Raw genomic sequence first — 18,302 nt, 5'->3', positions numbered from 1 at the left:
GACCAAGAACCGTTGTCTTGATGAATATCAGATGATATTCTAGGTAACTTCTGGATAGCGGAGTACACTGTAGGTACGTGATCTTATTATTATTATTTAAGAGTTTTATATAGCGCTAGCCAGACCCGACGGTATCAGAGCGCTTTACAACATTGTCACTCGTAGGGTACATCAATACTTTAGTATGTACAAAGACTCAAGAAGCATCAAACAATAACGTTGTATAAAACATAATGTCACTTGTAAGATATGTTATCACACTAGTATGTATAATGACTCATGTTGCTTCATGTACTGTCGTCATAGAGAGCACAATGACTCATGATGGGATGAGACCAGGGAGGGGGGAAAGAGGGGGTAGTCATGAGGAAAGCGAGGTAGATGTCTTGATATCAAAGGTGTCTGTGTGCTACTGTGGGCAGGCTTCGGCAGTTAGGCTAAGGCTATCCATTCGGGAGAGATCGGTTGAGGAGGAGGTCTTTGAACTGTCTTTTGAATTCTAGGTAAGAGGGGTTGGTTCTGATATGAACTGGTATGGAGTTCCATATTTTGGGTGCATTTCCTGCGATGGATCGAGATGCGTTTTTTTGTATGCGAGTTTTCGGAGGGATGAGGAGTAGAGTGTTGGTACTCCTTAGGCTTCTAGTCTGACCGGCCTTCTGGATTTTGGAGGACAGGTAGGCGGGTTTCCTTGTGAGTAGCACTTTGTGCGTGAGGCAGGCAGTTCTGAAGTTAGCACGCATTTTGATTGGGAGCCATTTTAGCTCTCTGAGTGCAGGTGAAATGTGTTCATATTTCGTTACTCCAGTGACCATTCTGGCTGCTGCGTTTAGAGTTGATCTGAGGGAAGCTAAGTGTGATTTTGATGCTCCAGTGAGGGTTGCATTTCCGTAGTCCAGTCTGGACAACACCAGGGATTGAGTGGCTTGTTTGAGGTTGTTCGGAGGGATGAAGGGTTTTATTTTGTTAAGTAGTTTAAGGTTGATGAAGGTGCTCTTTGCAGTGTTCTTGATGTGTTTGCTCATGTCTAATTTAGGATCCAGGATGATTCCCAGTGATTTTACAGAGTCAGCTAGGGTGGGTAGGGTTGTAGTTGAGAGCCATTAGCTTTTAGCTTTTAGCCATTCAGTGATTTGGGGGTTCTTCTCCTTGTTGGAGATGAGGAGGATTTCCGTTTTGTCTTGTTTTAGTTTCAAGTGGTTGCGCGATAACCAATGTCGGACTTCTCTTAGAGTATTGTTCAGTCTCTGAATCTCTTCAATGGAGGAGGTTTCCAGATAGATCTGTGTATCGTCTGCATAGAGGTGGAAGGGAAAGTTGGTTCTTTTGAGTATTGCAGCAAGGGGTTCCATATAGATGTTGAAGAGTTGTGGGGAGAGTACTGATCCTTGGGGGACACCCCTGTTAACGGGTATTAGGTCTGATAGGAAGGTCTGATAGGAAGTTTTTGATTTTTATTCTTTGAGTACCGTTCTGTAGGAAAGAGGTGAACCATTGTAGGACCACCTCTTCCGCTCCAGACCTTTCTTGAAGTGCCTTGGTGAGTAGTTTGTGGTCAACCGTGTCGAAGGCTGCCGATAGGTCCATAAGTATGAGTAGGCAGCCTTGACCTGTATTGAGAGATTTGTGCATATCATTTATTACATTTAGGAGTGCTGTCTCTGTGCTGCAACCTTTTCTGAAGTCGATGGTGGGGGTTTAGATGGTTGAGGCTGTCTAGGTGTTGGGTGAGTTGGAGGAGAACACATTTCTCCAGGATTTTCACCTGGAGAGGGAGGCTGGAAATGGGTCTGAAGTTATGCAGATCGTTTGTATCCGAGCCCGTTTTTTTCAGTTGAGGCAATCCGGGATGCTTCCAGTTCTCAGGGAGCTGTTTATAATTTTGGTGCAGTGCAGGGCTAGGGAAAGTTTAGGCTGTATTGTCAGTTGGGCAGGTATGGGATCCAAGATTTGTGCTGAGGGTTTGGAGCTGGCAATCATTTTAATGGCCTCTATTTCAGTGATGGGATTGAAAGATTTCCATACGTTTGGGGGGTGCTTGGGTATGATATCTTCTGTCCCTGTGAGTGATTTCCTGTCGGGGGGACTGCAGTGTATGTCCAAGGAGAGTTCTATCTTTGGTGATTTTGTCATTGAAGAAGTTGGCACAGTTGTCGCACAGCACTTTGGAGGACGCAACTGGTGTCGAAGAGGGTTTGGAGGTTTGTTGCCTGATGAGATTGAAGAGTTTTTTGGGCCCGTTTTTTGCGTTGTCAAAGACATTAAAGAAAAAGGAGTTTTGTTTCATTCTTTATGTGTTTTTTGTATTTCCTGCGTATTGATTTGAGTTTAGTTCGTAGGATTGTGGATGGGTTGTTTCGCCAGAGTCTTTCTGCTGCTCTTATTTCTCTTCTTCTGAATTTATTTCTGTGTTGAACCATGATCTGGATGGTATGTTCCTGGTTCTTTTTAGTTTCAGCGGGGCTATTTGGTCCATAATGGAAGTCGTAGTGGTGTTGTAGTGGGAGGTGAGTTCAGTTGTAGAGAGCTCATCATTGTGGATGGGGAGGAGGTAGCTTGCCTGTTCCTACAGGTCTGCAAGGGAAAGCTGACTTAGAATTCTCACCCAGCGAGGGGGGTCCTGCGTACTGGGTTGGCAGTGGATCATTTGGTTGATGTGCAATAGATTTATATGGTGATCAGACCAGTCAATAGGCAAGGTGTGGTCGATGGAGACGGTACCTGCTTGAGCGATAATGGCATCCAGGATTGAGCCTCTGTTGTGGGTTTCCTTTGTGCAGTGTTGGGTAAGGTTGTTATTGATTAGAAGATCTATTTTTTGATCTAGGTTTTGATTAGTGAGTTATTTTCCTCATTCCAGTGTAGATTGAGGTTGCCTAAATTTATCTTGTTGGAGTCCTGGAGTGAGCAATGAGTTATCAGGTCGGAGAGGTGTTCTCCGAATGAGGGGGTGTTTCCTGTTGGATTGTAGAGGAGATGACAGGGTAATGGTTTGTTATTGCTCGACTTAATGGTGGCAGTAAGGCATTCGAATGAGTTATATTTGAGGGTGTTGGTTTCCTTCACTGAGATGTTGTTTTTGTGTATGATAGCTATGCCCCCTCCTTTCTGGTTTTTCCTGCCTTTGTGGATGATTGTAAAGCCCGGGGGTACAAGCATGTCCATAAGTGGGGGGGGGGAGAACTCATTTAACCATGTTTCGGTGATGAACGTAATGTGTATGTCGTGGGTGATGATGGTTTCTGCCAGTTCTGTTGCATGTTTGGTGGCCGATCTGCAGTTTATGAGCATGGAGTTGGTATTGGATCCCTCGTTTTTGAGTTTCTTCTTTAAGGGGGCCCTGGGGATATAGGTGAGGAAGGCTGGGGGTCGTGAGGATCTGGGGGGTAGTCTCTTCCAAAACCAGTGACAACCTGGATCTTGGAGCTAGAGATGACAGTGGTGGGTGTGTTGTATAAGGTGGCAAGTTCCAATGCTTCCCTCGTGGACATTGTAGCTTTTATTCTTGTGAGTCTCTGCGTCTGGTTCAGGAGGGGGCTGCGATCCAGCTGAGCCGTTGGGTTTTGGGTAGTCCTGTGTGATTGGTATTGGTGAATGTGGGTGGTGGTTGGGCTTTCGGGTGTGTTTTGGTTAAGTAAGATTTCGGTGAGGCCTCGTATTATCGTTTCTAACTGGCTTTCTAGTAGGGCAAGTCAGTGGGTCATCACTGCATAGGAGGGGGTGGGGGCGTTCCGGTAGGACATAGTGGCTGTTGTTTTTATGGGGCTCTGTGTCTGGTTCCAGCGGGAGGTTGTGGTCGAGCTAAGGTGATGAGTTTTGGGAGGTCTTGCGTAATTAGTAGCGGTAGCTGTGGATGTCATGTATGGGTGTTGGCTAGGCTCTTGGTGTTGGCTTTTGATATTGGCCATGTTAGCCTTATGGGTTGTCATGAATGTGGGGTGTGGAAGACCATGGCGTGGTTCAAGCTGCCATCTCTTGTGTGTCGGTGGAGGGGGAGATTTTGGAGTCATGGGCTGCAAACTGGGTTTGCTGGTTGTTTGTTGGGGGTGGTTGTTTAATGGTGGGGGGCGTGTGTTGTTTGGTGGGGGGGGGTGCAGAGCCTCATCTGTGTCGAGGCTATGATTGATCTTGGAGGGGGGAATGAGTTGAGCACTGTCGGGGAGGGGGAGGTGTAGGTGAGGATGGTGACCGGAGGGGGGAGTTTGACTCTCATGTTGGAGGTCCTGTGGTTGCTTTGTGCGAGCTCCTGTAGGGGAGATCTGTCAGGGGATAAGGCGCTAGATGGGCAGAAGCTGTGTGAGTGCGATGGGGCAATGCGGAGCAATGAAAAGAGAGAGTTGAAGGCTTCTAAGTTGTCATTATTGGCTTTACGAAGCACGAGGAAGAGCGAGTCGAAAGCTTCTAGGTTGTCATTATTGGCTTGGATCATGACTGTGCCGTTGGTGTAGATGGTCACAGAGGCTTTACCGCTGCGTATAGGTCGATTTGGGAGTGTGGTTGTTAGTTTGCAACTGAATGGAGTGATAGTAGTTTTGGATATGTGTAGACGAGTTTTGAGGATGGTGTTCCAATTAGCAGGTCTAAGGGTATGGAAAATGAGATCCATTTTTAACTGGCCTTTGGCGGAGCAGGGGTATATGTCAGCAAATAGAGTTTCTGGGTGTTGTCTAATCACTCAGTATTTGAGGTTTCTTTTAGCTTTTGGTGTGAGGTTGGGTGGGAAAGTGATGGAGAAGGAGTTTGGTCCGCGTGGTTTCAGTTCGTTGGGTGTGAGTAGGCGGTGGGGAGTGGTGTGGGAGGTGACATACTGTCTAGGTTGGGAGGGTGGATGGTTATCCTGAACTGTGTTCAGTCTATTGGTTAAAGAGGGTAGGGCTAAAAAAGGGTTAGGGGTTGGTAAACCTCTCTGTCTTTAGGTAAGATTAGGTCAATTCCTCTTTCTGATCGTATAAGCTCCACTTTTGAGCTAGTGACGTGAGATTGGCTGTGACTGGAGATGTGGGAGCTACCTCACTGCTTACCTCTTCCACCCTCAGGTGGGGTTGGTTAGCTGGGGCAGGTGTGAGGGAACGGCCTCTTCAACCCTCAGGCGCAGTCAACTAGGTGGGAGTATTGCTATGTGAGTAGCAGGGGAAGGGTCATGGTGGCGTGGTTAGTTTTCCCTCATTCAGGATATAGGTGTAGCTGCTTTGCAGCCGGAAACCTTTCAGGGGGCACCAAGGATGGTTATGGGCTGCCATCTACCATCTTGGGGACAGGCATCTAGATGGGTGAGGTGAGGGGGTGTGACTCCAGTTGTTGTGGCCGGTGTGTTTATAGTTCAATATCTTTAGGGCTCCTGGGGGTGCTCCTTGTGTTGAATTGAGGCTGTACTGGGGAGAGGGTCCTGGTATGTCGGAGTTATTTGTGGATAGCCGTCATCTTGGGATCAGGCAACTGGCTTCAGTTGTGAGTAGTCGTGGGCTGTGTTTCTCAAATTTATTTTGAGAGTCTGCGCGTTTAAGTTTTGAAAGTCTGCGCATTTGAGTTGATCCACGTGCGGTTAGGGGGAGAGGATGTGAACATTAAGGGGACCGGTGGGTTGGGCGATGTGGTGGAGTTATGGGTGGATGGCGGCCATCTTGGGTGCAGGCATCGCATTGTAGTGGGGTGATTACGTTGCGGTCGGGTTATGTTGTGCGCTGTGACCTCCGTTTCTGATGTTAGCGCGTCGGAAATTGATTATTTCCTAGTTTCCAGGGCGAGGGTAGGTGTGGTGGAGGGTCCAATGAGATTACCAATGATTAGAGCTGGCAGCTGCCATCTTGGGGACAGGCTTTCATCAGTGGAGGTTTGATGGTGTGTGCTGCGTGGCCAGTGCATCTAGGCTAAGTTGCTTATCCGGTTTGGAGATGAGTGCGAGTCTGGCAAAGTTAATAAAAAAAAGAGTCTAGCAATGTGAAAAGAGTTTAGGGGGATTCTGTAGGTGGGAAATGGATTATAGATGCCACCATCTTAGGGTCAGGCAGGCGGTAGCGAGCCTCACGTCTCCCGTTGTTGAGATTACGTGTCCGTCAAGGTATTTCCCTAAGCCTCAGGTTCCAGTGAGTGGACCTTTTATTTCCTAGTTTCCATGGCAAAGGTGGGTGTGTTGGAGGGTCCGGCAAGATTACCGATGCTTAGGGTGGGCAGCCGCCATCTTGGGGACAGGCCCTGGTAGTGGTGGTGTGATGGAGTGTGCTGCGTGGCCAGCGTGTCTAGGCTAGGTTGATTATCTGATTCGGAGATGAGTGCGAGTCTGGTAGGGTGAAAAGAGTCTGGCAATGTTGAGAAGAGTTTAGGGTGATTTTGTGGGTGGGAGATAGATTAGATCGATGTTCTACATTCTGTCCATCAACTGTGTTTTTTGCATATTAGGGTCAGGCAGGCGGTAACGAGCCTCACGTCTCCCGTTACTGGGATTGCTTGTTCGTCAAGATATTTCACCCAGACTCAGGTTCAAGTGAGTGGACCCTTTTGTACTCGTTGCTCGTGTACTCACCGGCGTTGGGCTCTGAGGGGGTTAAGCGGGGGCTGTTCACCCGTCGAGTTTTGAGTTCGGTATCTGGAATGTACACGCAGTAGCTACTGCCTATGACGCGGCAAGCTCCTCCTCTATCTGCAAGGATGACGTCTAACACCATCCGATTTTGAAGAGCAACGAGCCTGGTAGCCTGGAGCTCAGCTGTAATGTTAGTGAGTATACCTGTTGTAATGTTGATAACCCCTTCTACAACGCTGGTGAGGGGACGAATACTAAGACTACAGTGCATGGGTCCCTAGAAAGGCAGAATACCCTTCATGGTATCCATGAATTTCTGTAAAGCAGTATCAGTCTGATCGATGTCTGCTGTATTAATAACTCTCCTTACTCGGGACAAGCGAGCACTTCTTCGCAGTAGTCTATGGTCTCTGTGATAGTTAGACGGTTCAATGTAAATGAGAAGTAAAAGAAAAGAGAGATAACACTGGCCAGACCATCCTCTAGGGAGCAAGGTATAAGCATGTGCTCCACAAACAAAGTATACTTAAGGGGGTGTGAGTAAAGGTGGGGAACTAGTGGTGTTCAATTTATATGTGTAATTACAGTTGCTTAGTCCCACTGGAATTTTTCCTAGAACCTTCAACACAGAAACTAGCTGCGGTATGGATGACAGGGCATAATTTAATTTTTAGTGATATTTCATGCATGGAATCATTTAAGGTATTCAGTGACATTGAATCCCTGGAAATCCAGCATTTCATCCTGCAACCATGTAACATTCCTGTTATTCTCATAAATATTCATGCAAGCATCTGGAAGTAAAGTACCCTCCTTTCCTCCAATCCCGGGAGTATAACCCTGGTGGACCACTACATACTCTAATGCTGCTTGATAATCAGACTCTGTCATATCCATAGTGTCAGCATGATAATGAATATACACCATAGAAAGGAACTGGAACCATGCCCCACAGCTACCTAGGTACGACAAGAGTAAAGACACCAGTAAATCATTTTTGTGTACGACAGAGGGGAGTAACCCACACACCCAGCAATTCATGGCATTGGTAGTGTGGTACACCTGGTGAAGCATTTGCACAAATGCATTTTCGACGAATGCCTGTCTGTATCCCTCCTTGTGTGGGGCCAATGTACCAAAAAGGTGCTCAGGTGGAACCGGGGCAGTCCCTATCATAGTGTGTGCTGGATAGTTTTCTTCTTAAATACCATACTACCCCAAACATTGTGATCAATAGTATGAGAAAGAATATAACTACTACTATCTTACTTTTAGTAGACCAGCTAGACCAACCAGGACTACTTTGCCCTAGTGGTGGGGCCGCCAGAGGCTGTTCTTCTTCCATAACAGCACAACCAAATGGATACATTTAGAGAATCTTGTGAGCAACTTGTATGTATCAGGGTAAAATCACAAACTGGAGCCACTAGAACAGAACCAGAGGTTCGTAAATTACCCATTGTCCGTCAGAACCTCACTGGTAGGCTCCTATTGTTCATCAATGTCAGTGCTATGAAGCACTCCCTCAGTGGAGCTGTGTGATCGCACCCCTTACTGAAAGCAAAACCTTCTTCTTTCAGGAAATGGTACCCTCCCTCCTGGGCAAATACACTCAATGATCCTGTCCAGTGTCTAGGGCAGTGCACCAGTACAACTCACTCTATTGCAGGCACCTTGGGCTTGGTATCTACACCCTAGTCTCAAGTCCTTCCCTAGCTCCGCGACTCTTTCTCTCTGGCACACTGTTCTTCCGCCGGGGCCGTAAGTTATACCTGCGGACTCCAGGCACTGTTTCGTCAGCAAAAAGGGGTTAAAATTCAGGGACAGCAGGGGAGTGGTGTTCAACTGGGGAGAGGAGCTGGCCTAACGGCTAGGGCGCTCGACCTCGGACCTGGGGATCTGGGTTCGAGTCTCAGTAACGACGCCAAAAAAAACCTCCTGTGATTCTGGGCAAATCACTTAATCTCCCCGTGCCTAAAAATGAATGTGTGTCCGTCCTCATGTAACGTAACTGGTGCTATGTAAAGCACTCTGATACCTGATTCGGTTCGGGTCTAGTTCGCGCTATATAAAACTCTGAAAAAAAAAAAAAACTGCCACCGATGGGGTCGGGGCAGAATCTGGGGCAGCTCTGATCTCTGGAGGTATCGCTTCCTGCAATACGTTATCACTCTCCTCCTCTGTCTGAGCCCATGTCAGCCGGACATCAGAAAAAGGAACAAAACGAGGAACCTTCTCTCCTTCCTGGTCCCCAACGCCGTTGAGGACCCACTTGTCATACGGAAGTGGGAGAGGAATTCTTGACGTGGGTGGCGTGCACCCAGTTCTTACTACCCTTGAGCTTCACTGCGGTGCGAGTGGCATGGAGGATAAGGAGTGGGCCTTTCCAACGATGATCCAGGCAGCTCTTCCGTTGGAAGTTCTTCACAAGCACATAGTTCCCGGGCTGTAGCTGATGCCGGAGCCCCTCTGGTACTGGTCGCAGTGACTCCCAGATCTGTTGATGTATAGAATAGAGATCTTTGGTTAGCTCATACAGATAGTTGACAAGTAAAGGGTACTCTATCGCAGAAAAGCACTTGGGTCTTGGGACACCCCAGATATTGGCAGGGAGGCAAAGTCCACCTCATACAGGGACAAACCTGTCCTAGAATGCGCTGTGGCCCTGGTGGATAATAAAGCCAAGGGTAGTGCATCTGACCATCGCAAACCTGTACTTTCTTGTATCTTGGCTAACTTCAGTTTGAGGGTCCCGTTGTATTTCTCCACAAGACTCGCTGACTGGGGGTGGTTGGATGCATGGAACTTCTGCCTAATGTGCAGACCTTCACAGACAAATTTGATAACCTTTGAATTGAAGTGACTTCCGTTGTCACTCCAGATCAAACGCGGTAACCGGGAGAAGAACTCTTTTACGAGTATCTTCGCCGTTGCCATAGCTGTATTCTCTTTGGTGGGGTAAGCTTCAATCCATTTACTAAATGCACAAATCACTACCAGTACATACTTTAAATTTTTTATTCAATCCATTTCGATGAGGTCCCTCTGGAGAACATCGAAAGGGAAGGAAGGCGGTGCAAAGTTACCTGAGAGTGTATGGGTGCCTTTCCAGGACTGTGTGTCAGACAGACAATGCAATGTTTGACTAAGTGAGTGGCTACTCTAGAGATATTTTCATTCCGCCATACTGGGTCCAGCACCTTACATATTCCTTTGGCACTTATGTGGGCTGGGCCGTGCGCCATCGTGACTACAGCGAGCACATATGCATTGGGCAACATCCCTCTCTGTTTCTCGGACAAGTCAGTCTAACACACTTCCTCATCAAGACGCCCTGTACTCTCTTTCCATATTTCCAGTTCATCTAGAGTCGCCTCCCTCTGTGTCTCCCTCACATTTCCTAATGTGTCCATGAACATGCCATTGTCTGGGACCCACCTAGCGGGACCTGCCACAAACATCTTTTTCATCTTTTATCTAGCTGTCTCCTTAGCTGTTTGGTCTGCAAACTCATTTACCCTCCCAACATCGTCTGTTATTGCTTTGTGGGCACTACATTTTATTATTGCCAACTTAGCAGGAAGTGTTAATGCTGACAACAGTCTATGTATCAATGGGCCATTCTGTATTCGCAATCCATGTGAAGTCAAGAACCCTCTCTCCGCCCAGAGTCGCCCAAAATGATGGGCCTCCCCAAGGCGTACTGGCTGTCGGTATAGATATTGACAGTCAGCCCCTCACTCAACTCACAAGCCTGAAGGAGGACAACCAACTCTGCAGTTTTGACCCATTGGTATGGGATACAGGATGTCTCAACCACAGTGTGTAACGTTGTTATTGCGTACGCTGCAGTGGTAGCAGGGAAGGTGGCATCTTTTGCGAAGCAATGTTTTGCACGAGTCACCTTTGGCCTAATGGTCATGTAAATGCAGTCTGGAGAACAAAATATGGTTGCATGTTATCTTTTTAACAAATCCAATCCCATAAAATTCACCCTACAATTTGATGTTAACAAAAATGGCGAATCCAACGTAAAGGGGCCAATAGTCTAAGCAAGAGGTTTGGAAATGGGGCTAAGAACCGGCATGCCTGAAAAACCTACCGACACATTATTTTGGACAGACAGAGCTGCCCTTGGGACCAGCGAATGAGAAACAGAGGTAGTCATAGCACCCGTATCAATCAAAAAGGTCTTAGCCATGCCTTGCAGAACCTCAGTGAGATAGCGTCCATGTTGATCTACAGGCACCGGAACTGGTCCTTTGCCCTGTCCCTGGCTGAGTTAGCTGTGGGACATCCCAGTCACTTCGTCCATGTCATAATCATCATGATAGTACTACCTTCCTCGGGGGTCATCAAAATAGTTCCGGCTCTGCCAAGTATGTGATGTATTCTCTGACTGCATCTCCCCTGGGCCTCCTCCTCCTATTCCACGTCCTCTGATACCCGACCTCTCTGGGCCTCACGTTTCTGCAATAACTCCGCACACTCATTCTGCCAATGTCCCTCTTGATTACAATACGCACATTGGTTGAGCCCAACAGGCGCACTCGAAACCCTCCCCCCTAGTTGGACCTGGGTAACCACTAGGCCAGACCCGGACCTCTGCCTCTTTCACTTCCCCATGCTACTTGCTGCATCAACACCCTTGTCTTCAACTACTTTGACTATTTCTCCACCTTCTCTTTCTCCTCATTCTCTTTATGCTTATAGTACTGTGCCATACTCAATATTACTGATGGTGAGGAGTTGCTCCAAGTACTTTCCGAAGCCTGCAACCTAGTCGCAATCTCGGGAAGCAAGTTGTTAACAAACCTGCTGACAAAAAATCAGACACCACCTTCCAACGACATATCTTGGCCACTAAAGTCTAGAAACACCCCTTCAAACCTAGTAAAGAAATCAGACATTCTCTTGTCCTTCTTCTGACGACATGTAGTCAACTTGTCCCAATCCACTCATCTTGGTGGGATAAGGGAATGCATATAAGTGATAATGAAACCTGGGAAGGCTAATAACTCCGCCTTTGGCTTCTTGCCGGGCTTACATCCTTATCCCATGCCCTGATCTGATCCCATGTTCCACCTAATTCCACTACATGATCCTTTGTATGCACCTGTTGCCATATGTCTACCATTACCAACAAGCCAAAAAAACAACATAACATTAGCTAATGTCATCACCGTGGAGGAGGCCGCCTCTGTCAACCTTTCTAGTACGAATTCGGATTTTTCTGAGGGTCTGGCAACTGAGCTTTAAGGGATATTACCTCACTCCTCTTCTAAGGAGTATAGATCCACTGTTCCTGAAACCGGGCATCGACTTGTGGCCTAATTACAGTATCTGTTGCATTGCGCAGGTCTGGTATTTCAGAATGGTAAATGAGATGGACCTCCCTCATGGGGAACTGTGTCACTATCGTCGGAACCTTTTGGAGCAATCTGCCCCGATAACACACCAATGTTGTTACATTACTGAAAACCTCATTTGGGGCCATACCCGTAGCATGTACCCTGTCCCGCATGTCATAAATGATCTGCAGTGCAACACCCTGGAAGCACTGCTCCCACAGTCCTATTAACGTAGCCGATATATGCTCAAGAGCATGCTGCTGCATGAATGGCTCATAATCTTTCATTTTTTACAAAAAGGAGGGAGATACCCTACTACTTGCAATAGGGACCGGGTCAGATACTAAGCAACAAAAAAACGTCCCAAGATTTCACATACAATTATGTGAATACAGTTAAACAACAGACTTCTGTTTTCTGTAACGAATTGTACTGTAATGACTTGTGACTTTTATGCCTTTTATTAATGAATTGTTTTTAATATGTGTTTGTATAAATAAATATCATGTTAATTTTTAACACACCAAACTCTTTTGAATATGTGGTTATTATTCTAACGTTGGCTGACACAAGGAAAGTAGAGTTCCTCTAGTTATTATTTTGTGGTTGCTTAGACATGTCTGTTGTTTAACTGTATTCACATAATTGTATGTGAAATCTTGGGACGTTTTTTTGTTGCTTCATAATCTTTCATCACACTCCACACATATTCCACACTATAGATTGGGTTCCGAGCCCACTGAGCTGCCTGATTCACCACCATTTGCTTTTCCTCATCACCCACAGCAGAGTGCGCCTACATGCTCTCCATGCGGTCTCGCGCTGCTGCCCAATTCGCTTCATGCACCCCACACAGAGGCGTCTCGCCATTTTGCAGTGTTTGAGGTGTCACACTTAAGGGGTAAAGAGCAGATGAAGAGACAGGTACCATCCCGAACAGAGGCTGTGTTTTAGGAGTAAAAGTGGGCGTAGCAGCAGATACAGAGCCAGTAGACAGAATGGGAGAGCTAATGGCACCCGCCCCTGCAACTTGCAAAGATTGGGATGAGACAGGCGGGTCTGGGGCCGAGGCAGCAGAGCTAGAGACAGAGAGGCTACAAATAGTAGAACCAGAGGTTAAAGACTGAGACGTTGGGCTCATGGGGTATATCCGTTCAGGGCTATAAGGAGGTGGGGTTCGAGAATCTAGTAACTCCTCAATGCCTTTCTCTATCTTTTCCCTATCATAGGCCACTGCTTCCTGCGTTATTGTTTGCGTCTGTCACTTTCGGGCCTCCTTCTCTGCTCTCATACGCCATACGCCATTGCTTTGCTCCCTTCTGCATACCCTTAAAGAAACAAACATTGACTGCCTGCTATTTTTGGCGAACAATTTGTCCTGCAAGAAATTACATTTTTGTTCATCAAATGTGCCAGTAAGCAGCCACTGTAAATCCGCATTGTCTCTCGTATATTTACTCCACAATGTGATAAACATAATAGGGCCAATGCCGTGCTTGAGGTATACATCAAAATTTGGGGTACCCTCCGGAGGGGCAGGTTGGCTCTCTTCCAATCGGGCCTCAGTAGAACAACATCGACATCTAAAACACCCCAATTTACTTAGACAAGGCATCTTAATATAAGAAACATGCACCTTCCCCAACTGACAAAAATAACACCATCAAACAAACTGGTCCAAGAACTAAATCGAAATGGTCTGAAGGCCGCTCCCTACAGTCCAGAGACTGCACCAAGTTCAAGAAGACAGGCTTCTGCCCCAGACCTGTTTCAAGAGTAAGCCGAATTTCCAGTTGGCCTGGCAGATTGTTCGCAAACGCTCTGTGTCTTTTAAGGGTCCGCAACCCACCAAGTTCAAACCAAGACAGTCTGAAGACCGTACCAGGACACAACCCGTGAGCTTGTGCAGTTCAAGCAAGGCAGTCTGAAAACTGCACCAAGACAATCCGGAGACTGTACCAAGACACATCCCATAGGCTTGTGCCGTTCACGAATGGCGCCATTTTTCCAAGAATCAAATCATTCACCTGGTGCACTCAAGTTAAGCAAGGTTATTCTCCACTGCAGACTCTTCGGACCAACGGTTTTGCTTCTCAGGACCCCAGCCGGTGACCCGATCAGACGGGCGGGGCAGTCAAGAGAACCGGGCTCTTATCGCATGGGGATCCCCGATCCGCCCGACCGACCAGTTGCAACCCCGACCCTGCAACCCGATTACAGGCTAGTCGGGTCACCTTGCGGGGTCCCTGTTCAGGCACCAACTGAAGGAAGTGACCTGAAAGAGTCACCCGGGCTACAGAAAACCACCTGCTATGCCTTCCCAAGTAATGAAGAGTCGGTCAGGCAGTAGAGAATACAAATAAGCATTTATTGGTAATACTCTGCAGAGGAGTCCAATATGACCTGCACCCTAAGATGTCTGGCGAGGGACTGGCCCCCCCCCTACAGTCTGCTACGCATAACCATTCCTCCAAGAACCCTGCCAACCACGCCCACAGTCGAAAGTTGCCTGCTCAGGCCGAACATGAACAATGCAGGCACAGGAGGATGGGCTACCACCTGCCAGATGAGTACATACTATCAGTGTCACAAGGTTGCCGTACTGAGGCTGGGCGTCTCCGAACATGGGAGCAAAGTTACACACAAGGATAGGAATGCAAGGGCAGAATGGCCTATCCATTAGTAAGTCAGAATCAACCTTGAGCAGCAAAGAAAATAATAGCTGAATACAGTGTTCTACTGAGGCAAGAAATATGAATAATGAGGCCTAGTTCAGACACAGCCTAATGTGGATTACAAAATACAAAATGGAGTCACACATGCTAACTGAAGCTTACACATTGCAGGGATAACTCAGTGGGTTGCATACTATGAATATGAATGATACCTAGTTTAGCCACATCCTGCTAATCTAACATAGCATAGAAGATGTATAACGAGGACAAGATTATTCAAACCTAGCACTCCTGAGTGAAAACATGCAGTAGTAAATCCTGTATTCTGGATCCACTTTGTTTTGGGAACTATAGACCTATCTTGTTGCTTCCTGGAGCTGGGTAAGTATTAGAGAATCATGTTAACCAATATCTGTCTCTTTTCCCGGAATTTATCAGTATCCAGCATCCCACACAGACACGTTTTCAGCCGCAGTAAAGAACTTCTGGTGCTATTTGAGGAGCTATCAAGTCCTAAACAATTCCCTTTGGATATGTCTCACTTAATCTCACATACAATTCATACTTTACTCACACTTCCATTCCTTTTCTCACTTTGGCCTCAAGATAAGACCACATGACTGTACAATAATTTTCTGTATTTATAGAAAACACAATATCATAATTGTGATAAAAAGACTTCTTGTACAAAGAGTATAAAATGTTTAAAAACAAACTTCAGCAGTTAGGGGTCTCATTCACATAAAAAAAACGCTGTATCCACAAAAAAAACACAATGACAACAATAAGAGAATTATAATAGGCAATCACATACATCTCAAATGAAAAAAGTATGCACATGTGCAGAAAAAACTAGGAAAATACACTTTGACAAACACTTTTGTCTTGAAGTCACTAATCTACTCAGTCATTGTTTACAGTACAGGGTATCCGTTAATATAGTGATATCAACTGTATCATTCAATGCTTTTCAGATTTTCTTTAAAATATTGCATCAACGCGTTTCGGTGGATTAGCAATGTTTAAGGCCACCTTCTTCAGGATGACATTAGTTCTCTCCTACAGTTTCACAAAAAAACCTATATAAAAACATAAAACAATTGTAATCAGGCCTTTAAGTCTCTACCTATCTATATCTGGACACTACTTTAATCTACCCTATAGTTCATAGTCCGCCTTTCAGCTCTATGAAGGAGACTAGTAAGAATTCTCCACTATGTATACTCCCCAACCTTAGCCACCCATGAGACACTGTTCTATCTCTCCTCTAAGAGGGTATGGTCCTGATAAATATTGGCAATCTCCACACTGCCAAGCATACTATTGAGGAACCAAAAACAAAATGTTTCTCCCAATCTACCAAAGCTATCCTTCAGAAGGGGGCGGAAGAGAAAATAAATAATTGGCAGCACCTGAACTATTCAGAAAGGGAGGAAGCAAGATGGCGGTCGGCTGAGGTGACCGCTGCAGTTTGTAGCACCATGACTCAGTGAGCCCCGATATTGATTTAAAGCAGCTGAGAAAAAAATGCTGCTACCTCTACGATCAATGCTTGGTGCCCTGCAGAAGGCACTGGCAGAGTGGATGAATAATTGCCAGACAGAGTGCGAAATAATCGCAGGACAACAGGAACTGTTCTCCGCCTGCTGCAAACTGTGAGCTGCTCTCAGTTCTACCGACTGTCCTGGATTCCACTTACCAGGAATAATGAAGCCCAAATCTGCTCCTCCAAGGGCTGAAGGTAAAGGGTCAGCGACCCCAGCGCATGGAGGCAGCTCTATGACGGAACCCACCATCACCGCAGCGAGACGATTTAATGTTGAGCCAAGCGCTGGAACAATGCAGCACCCGGGACGACGAGCTCAGCGACTGAACCGGAACGAGAATGCCTCGATGGGGAAGGGGAAAGGCGGAGCTACGCTCCAACAGCGTCTCCCCGGCCATACAGTTGCAGACCTGCTGAGGGGAGCGAAGAGGCGCGGGCTCAACAGTTCAGGAACAATCTTGAATGCAGTCACCCCCAGCGTGAACACGGAATCAATTGATGGGAGTGAGATCTTGGATACCGGTACACAGCAGCATCAGGAGACCAATAATAATGAAGGGGAGACTGCTTCAGGTTTACAGGTCGATACAAAAGGGGATGATGGACGGAGCGTTTCAACAAATCAAACACTCACCCCCAGTCAACTGATCTGGGTTTAATCCATCACCATTCTTTAGTTCACTCAGCCACCCCAGTTCAGACATGGCTATATGCAAATCAGTCTGACCCTGTGCCTTATGGGAACAGTCCAGCCCGAACTGCCAAGCCATGTCTTCCCTGGACCGGAAACAAGCATCCTGGGACCGGTTTCGGATTCATAATTCCAGTGGCCAAGTGAACAAGGGACTCACGTCTGAGCATACCCCAGTGGCCAAGTGAACAAGGGACTCACGTCTGAGCATCCAGGTGACAGAAGCTGCTGTGGGGGGGCAGTGACGAAGGGAAGGGCGGCTCGATAACCAGTAACCCCCTAAATTGGTTTGTTTAAAGCAAGGGAATGGAAAGGAGGGGAGCCAGTGGTATCAGGGAATCCCTTAAAAGCGGTACAAGAAGTTACACAACCCCTGCAGCATGCTTATGGCTATCTAGATGGGGTAGGGTCACAGGCAGCACAGTACAGTAACGAAAGTTGGGTGGGGAGAAAAGGAAATGATTTGGAAGCCGCAGACTGTTTCTATTCCTTATCGGATGGTAATTGTTCATCAGACAAATCAATATCACTTACAGACTCCAGTGAAAGGTCCACTAGTGAGGTGGACTCCGCCGCTACTCTATGTAAAGCGCATAGAAGATCCAAATGAGTAGAGAAGGCGGTAAGCAAGAGAGAAGGAGGACAAGAAGAATTGAAATGGAACTATTCTCCAACTTCTCAATTGGTGGGCGCTGCCGCAGGAAAGGTAGCTAAGGGGTCTGAAGACAATACAGTCTCACCGCTGGATGTCATTTTACAAACTATCATGTCACATTGTGAAGAGACAAGGCAAGACAGTCGACGTTCGCAACCTGCTCTCTGAAAGATGCAAGGTACAGTGCGCAAAGTCGCTAAAGCCTGCAATAACATCTGCGAGCGCCTAACCGAGCTAGAGACGAGAACCAGAGCCCTAGAGGATGGATGACATAGCAGCTGTCTAGACACAAGCAGAATCACATGAGGCCAGATTGGTAGACATCCAATGGAAGCTAGAGGAACAAGAAAATCGACAGCGACGCATTCACCTGTTCTTTCAGGGTATTCCAGAGGACAGAGAAGGCACAGACGCGCGTCTGTATATGATAGAACCACTTGGGAGGGTATTTCCTGACCTGGAAGGTTGGAACTGTCCACAAGAAATTCAGCGTGCCCATCGAGCTCCCTTCAACATGAAAAACCCAGCTGGACCTGACACTAAACCTAGGGCTATTCTGGTATATTTCGGAAACTATCTACTTCGACAAAATATCTGGGAGAAGGCTAAACCAGAAAACAAGCAGAAGGTAGATGATGTTTCCTTCTTTGCAAGGCCGGATTTTTGTCATAACACAGTTGAAAGTCGTTGTAGGCTGAGACAAATGTTCGCTGCATTCCAAGCCAAGGGTGCCCAGGCATATTTGATGAATACTGCTAAACTGAAAATAATAATAGGCGATCGTACTTACTTCTATACTTTGGAGATTCAAGCGAAGGAGGCTCTGGTAGATCTCAGGTGATAGGGGTGGCAAGGATTGACTGC

This window comes from Lissotriton helveticus, chromosome 5_1 (assembly GCF_964261635.1).
Source record: "Lissotriton helveticus chromosome 5_1, aLisHel1.1, whole genome shotgun sequence".
Classification (NCBI taxonomy): Eukaryota; Metazoa; Chordata; class Amphibia; order Caudata; family Salamandridae; genus Lissotriton; species Lissotriton helveticus.
Note: the sequence above shows the minus strand (reverse complement) of the source record.